The sequence below is a fragment of the Triticum dicoccoides genome, chromosome 3B, assembly GCF_002162155.2.
Source record: "Triticum dicoccoides isolate Atlit2015 ecotype Zavitan chromosome 3B, WEW_v2.0, whole genome shotgun sequence".
In the NCBI taxonomy this organism is placed as follows: Eukaryota; Viridiplantae; Streptophyta; class Magnoliopsida; order Poales; family Poaceae; genus Triticum; species Triticum dicoccoides.
The window spans coordinates 124,363,291-124,368,849 of record NC_041385.1 but is presented as its reverse complement, the minus strand read 5'-3'; the positions used below and the strand labels follow the sequence as shown (position 1 = coordinate 124,368,849).

The window sequence follows — 5,559 nt, the reverse complement described above, 5'->3', positions numbered from 1 at the left end:
GAACAAAGGGCTTAAGATCAAAGGCCCGCGAGCTGGGGGGGTTAAATTCAATTCTCCCATAGTGTAAGTTTTCTTGGAAATATGCATCCGGTTGTGTGCTGATTAGATAGTCATCTATGCACATGTGGGCTAATGAGATATATATGGATCTTGTGCTGATTAGATATATGCATCTGGTGTTGATCTTAATGTTGCCACTCCTAGGAAACTAACACGACACGATGTATATTATTCTGAATATTACACAATTAGAATAGTGCTTATACAATTGAAAAGCTTCGAGGACTATTTTCAAGCCGGTTTCAGTGTAACATTCTTTTCTTGCCAAATGATGGCTTTCATGCCGCACTCGTCTAGGAATCAAAGGGAACAATATTTTATTTATTACTCCGTAGAACATAAATCAGTCTGGCTTATTATGTTTGCATCTATTTCATTGAGAACCATGCGAATGTGCTTATATATAGTTTAAAATGTGATATTTTATAGTAACTATATTGTTCTTTTTCTTTTTGCAGGTTTTCTAAAGCTAACCAATGAAAATGTCCAAAGAAGTTGATGGTGGAAGTTTCAGTAGAGTGATTATTCCAATGGCAACACATTTCCCCATGGATCAGTCACATATGCACATCTTTTTAATGGAACTATGTGTTGTTCCCCTCTTTGGAGGCGTCGGTATGGACTGATCCCCTCCCTTCCCCTGCCCCTAGGTCTCCCCGGCGAAAGCCCTAGCTTTATTGGGCGGCGGCGGTGCTCTTAGCGTCGTTCCCTTCTTGAAGGCGCCGCTTTGTGAGCCTTGTGGTCGAGTGGCGCTTGTGGGTCATGGGTGGCAATGACAGTGCGGCCCTTTTGTCCTAACATGAAACTTACCCCTCCGATGTTGGATGTGTGCAGCGGCGATGTTCTACTCAAGGAGAGACTCCTGCGTCTCGTTGGGGATGCGCTGACCCTCTCTATGTGGCCATCTTCCCGCGGCATCCATCTCGTCTTGCGACGGTGTGGCACCTTCAATCCAGGCAAGGAGGCAGTGGCCTTCTTCAAAGATAATGTACCGGAGTGTCGTGCCAAGGCCCGTAGGTGCATGGCGACAACATATGCCCCACTGGTGTCGCCCCCTCTCTCCTCTGAACCAGTGTGATATTGTTCCTACTGCAGCATTCTTGGAGGAGGTCCTCGTTGTCTTCGACTTCGTTCTCTTTTGATTATCTCCAGTTTCCGTAGTGTGTGAGGGTAGTTTAGTGTTGTCTTTCATTGATGTATCTTACCGGGGTGTTGTTCTTTCTATTGCATGAGGGGCATTTGTTTGTAATCTCGCCAGTTGATGGCTTTATTAATTCAAAGTCAGGCTAGGTGTTGTTCTTTCTTTTGCATGAGGGCATTTGTTTGCAATCTCGCCAGTTGATGGCTTTGTTAATTCAAAGTCAGGCTAGGCTCGAGCCCCATCTTAGGCTATGCCTTTTCTCTAAAAAAAATGTTAAACCATGATAACCGCACCAAAATTAATCCTTGATATTGTGTTATTTGTAGTTAGCATGTGTGATGTGGACTGAAGTGTTTTTTCCTAATTAGGCATGCTTCATATTTCCTGGTTTATCCTTGAAATTACAGAATTATTCTCCATTGTTCTGTCATTTCTGAATTTTGCAATAGACATTTTTTAATTTCTTGCACATCGTTTATCTACATTTTATGTTTAAGGCAAATAAGATTGCATGTCTTTTCCGGAAATCAGAGATCTTTGTGAGAGGATACATAAACTCAAGAATTATGATACGGAAATGCTTAGTTTAATCAGTTGAAAACAAAAACTTGAAAACAGCAAATTCCATGTAATCCTCAAGAACCACAGACTTACCCATCTGCACCTCTAGGTAGGTTCATCCTAGAAACAGGATACTGGAGCCATCTGCACCTCCAAATGTTGGGCATATCATCATTGGAATTTCAAATGACGTTTCAGAACAAATTACAATCTCCTAATTCAGATTAACTACACATGGAAGATATCACCACTAGGCAATTAATCATGAATTTCCAGGTATCACCACTGGGCTAACACCGCTTCTATAAACTGCAATGGCTCAAATCAATATATCAGGCTTTTCAGTCATGAATTCTCAGAAGCAGAACTGTCATGGAAATGTTATCAAAACAGAAAACAAAAATCTCTATTAATATTGATATGGCTCATACTAAGAAATTCAACCATACTTTCCCTTGTACTTCATGAAATCAATGCCATCACTCAAATGACAACCACAACTAAGCACTTCAAAATATGAGTTGAAAGTTGAAACTGAAGATTCAGTATTTCACATCATTCGCCACCCTTGGTTTGCACAGGAAAATTAATGAATTCACAAGGGGGAAAAGAAAGAGACAATAAGCGGATTAGATATTATCATGCAACTTCCAAGTCTGAGTGTAGAATAGCTAGCCTGGTAGGGCAAAAGCTCATAGGCGGCAACTATCGAATGTTTTGAGAAACAAGCCATAGATTTATCAGTAATGCCCTATCAGAGTAACTATGACAAAAATTATATAGCTCCATCTGGACATAAATCCATAGCTAAAATATTAAGTTCATCATGCAAGGCTGTGGGAATAAAAACCAGCTAAAATTACATAAACTCCAAACATAGCATGAAAAGAAGTCAAACACCTGAGTTGCAGATAAGATAACCCAGTAGAGGTTAAGAAGTGATAAGATAACCCAGGAGAAATCTCTTGATGTAACCATTCAATGATTAAGTTACTAATGATGTTCCAAGGATCTTTCACTTACAAGTGCAAGTGATATGAAAACCCAGCAGAAATCTCTTGGTTAAGAAGTGATACAATAACCCAGGAGAAATCTCTTGCTGTAACCATTCAATGGTTTTAAGTTGATAAGGTATAGAACATGCACTAATGATGTTCCAATCATCTTTCACTTACAAGTGCAATGTCTGTACCGTCCCTACATTAGCTACCACGAGTTACATCAGAAGCGCGGGTAAGATTGTAATCGCTGCCACCAAACGATCCACGATCCAAAACAAAAACATGGAAAACAGATGTGATGCGAATGTATCCTCTGATTCACGCGTAGTGTCACGGCCTGCAACACTGAACGGCGGTGTGGATCTAGCACAGCATTGGGGCTTTACTTAATCACAGAGGACTGAGATCCGCCGGACAAGCCTGGGGTTAGCATCGTTTAGACAAGAAAATTACTCTTGATAGCAAGAGGAACACTACATTCTCTGATTGCCCAAGAACCATATAGATTAGAATACTGTTAAGATAAGCAAATCAAAACAAACACATAAATATCTAAACTACTGATAGCACACACCTCAGTCCCTTAGATGTTCTTTGACCATGTGATCATTTCCACGGGAGTACAGGTCTGTAACTGTAAAATGGGCTCATCACAGCTGTCAAAATCAAATTACCAAGTCATTAATTGAAATCAAGAATAGCAGAAATTAATTGAAATCAGCTGTCATTCATGTAAGGAAAAAATGCAACGTAAGACAAAAAAACCAAGAGAGAATTTCAAAGAGAAATTTTACTATGATGCCTCTGCAAGAAAAAAAAGAAATTGTGCCACCATGTAAATCGGAAGCAACCACGCTCGGTAATATGGTGGGCTTTATTCGCAATTTATTTACGATAGTAGAACAAATCCAAATTGGAAGGGTACGAATTCTGCACTTATAGCTTCAATAGGATTTCTTATAATTTTGATTTGTTCTACTATGTTAATAAATTCTACACTTAGATTCGATAGGATTTCTTATATTTTTTCTGGCTGATTTGGTTTTACTCCCTTTGTTTAAAAATATCTGAAGTTCTAGTTTTTATACAAATATCTATGAAATTATCTAGTTTAACGAATTTAAGTCGTGTTTAGCTGAATTTTAGCCGATTTTCTTTCTTGAAAAACGGCTGGAGATGCTCTTAGCAGTCGCAGTCACGTATCAATGACGAAACCAGTTTGTAGCAGTGTGCAGCCGTCTGCATCAAAAGTTGAACAGCCCACCTGCTATATCGTCTGAAAATCGGGGACATGCGCATAGCAGGAGTCCTTTACAAAATGCAACGGCTCATGTCAAAAATAAGAGGATTTTCAGTTCTTAATTCTGAGAAGCAGAACTGGCAAGTTGGTAAATTTCACATCAGTTGTCAGCAAATTATTGCGAGGTTGATGTACTTTTTCTATAAAATGCACCTCATATTTTAAGAAATGTCAGTATGGAACAAAAAGGTATCAGCACCTTGATTGCATCGGTATTATTATGACACAATGTTAACAAGGAACCACATTCTTGCAATTGCTCAGGATACCCTCGGAAATGTTTCGAGAAGTACTGTTTTACTATGGATGGCCACAACTCCATTAAATCTTGAACCCTTGTTTCAATCAGCTTAAGCGCCTTACGTCCTAAGAAAATGAAATACGTCCAAGGTTAATAAAATCAGAGGCAACTAAAAACAAGATAAAAGCTAAGGAAAAAAGCATGGCTCAGACATCCAAGGAAGGATTAGCAGCATTAGCTCTCAAGCCTGGCAGGGCGAAAGCTCTTAGGCGGCATCTGCGAATGTTTTGAGAAACAAGCCTTTGTTATATCATCATTGCCATGGATTTCACAAAAAAATCTATAACAAATATTACAGTGAAAGAAGAAGTGTCATCACAAAAAACGGCTCTGTGTACCGACTGAATCACAGCCACAGGTTCCTATCAAATGTGAAAATCTTTGTTGGCACAATGTAGCATCTCGGGTCAAGGCTTGTGGCTACCTGAGACGTGGCATCGGGCCCAAGAAAACAAGATAAAAAAGGTTGCAGAAGAACAAACATCACTGCGGAAGTCCCTCAGAGACCCGTTTCAAATCACGCGCACAGCTGAATCAAGCCGGTGCAAATGGTATTCCATCCCAGAGCAAACCACAGAGGTTATGAACAGGGGTGGACACTTGCAGCAGCAAAGAAGCGGCTGCTGTTTACAGTGTCATACGGCACTTCCTGGTCTAGTGCTCTTCACAGGGACAAGACGATGTTACAAAAAGAACAGAATGACACACCTTTCAAGCAATGCTCAGTGGAAAGAGAAGTCGTTTTTGGTTTAGAGGCTCACGGTGACAGATGCCACCACTGCCAAAAACCTATATGAATCATCATCGCATCACAAGAACACAAGAGGAAACAGCAATAAAATCGACAGAAGATGATGGAAAGGTAGAGGCTTCAGTGTGTGTAACAACATCATCGATCAGCGGCGGACGAATCCGCCTCACCGAAATCCGCTAAGATCCTTTCGGACCTGAATCATCACCAGCCAACCAAATCCAAATTCTCTTCACACGAAAGAACGAAATGAACACTAGAGAAAAATTGCTGATTCGCGCATGGAATGTCTCCAAAACAACTCCACGAGATCACAGGAGCACCTCCCTCGCGGACGAGATGTTCGGGTTAAATCCATCTCGCAGACGAAGAAATTGCCTCAAAACACGGAAAAGCTTTGGGACAGAGTGAGTTTGCTTTTCTTCCACACACACACCAGAAAGG

General features: G+C 40.5%; 5 non-coding genes and 3 pseudogenes across 5 annotated transcripts; all 8 read right to left on the bottom strand.

Moving 5' to 3' along the window:
- Positions 1-1,833: 1,833 nt before the first annotated feature.
- Positions 1,834-1,941, bottom strand: LOC119282930 (annotated as a pseudogene).
- Positions 1,942-2,081: 140 nt separating this feature from the next.
- Positions 2,082-2,141, bottom strand: LOC119282915 (annotated as a pseudogene).
- Positions 2,142-3,332: 1,191 nt separating this feature from the next.
- Positions 3,333-3,424, bottom strand: LOC119282889. Its single transcript, XR_005138920.1, has one exon. It is a non-coding gene; the product is annotated as a small nucleolar RNA SNORD25 (small nucleolar RNA).
- A 1,082-nt stretch (positions 3,425-4,506) lies between these two features.
- Positions 4,507-4,626, bottom strand: LOC119282872. The gene has a single exon (XR_005138908.1). It is a non-coding gene; the product is annotated as a small nucleolar RNA SNORD14 (small nucleolar RNA).
- Positions 4,627-4,671: 45 nt separating this feature from the next.
- Positions 4,672-4,808, bottom strand: LOC119283054 (annotated as a pseudogene).
- Positions 4,809-4,858: 50 nt separating this feature from the next.
- Positions 4,859-5,038, bottom strand: LOC119283008. The gene has a single exon (XR_005138971.1). It is a non-coding gene; the product is annotated as a small nucleolar RNA Z112 (small nucleolar RNA).
- Positions 5,039-5,081: 43 nt separating this feature from the next.
- LOC119283014 lies at positions 5,082-5,175 on the bottom strand. The gene has a single exon (XR_005138977.1). It is a non-coding gene; the product is annotated as a small nucleolar RNA Z152/R70/R12 (small nucleolar RNA).
- A 55-nt stretch (positions 5,176-5,230) lies between these two features.
- LOC119283012 lies at positions 5,231-5,329 on the bottom strand. The gene has a single exon (XR_005138975.1). It is a non-coding gene; the product is annotated as a small nucleolar RNA R11/Z151 (small nucleolar RNA).
- Positions 5,330-5,559: the final 230 nt, after the last annotated feature.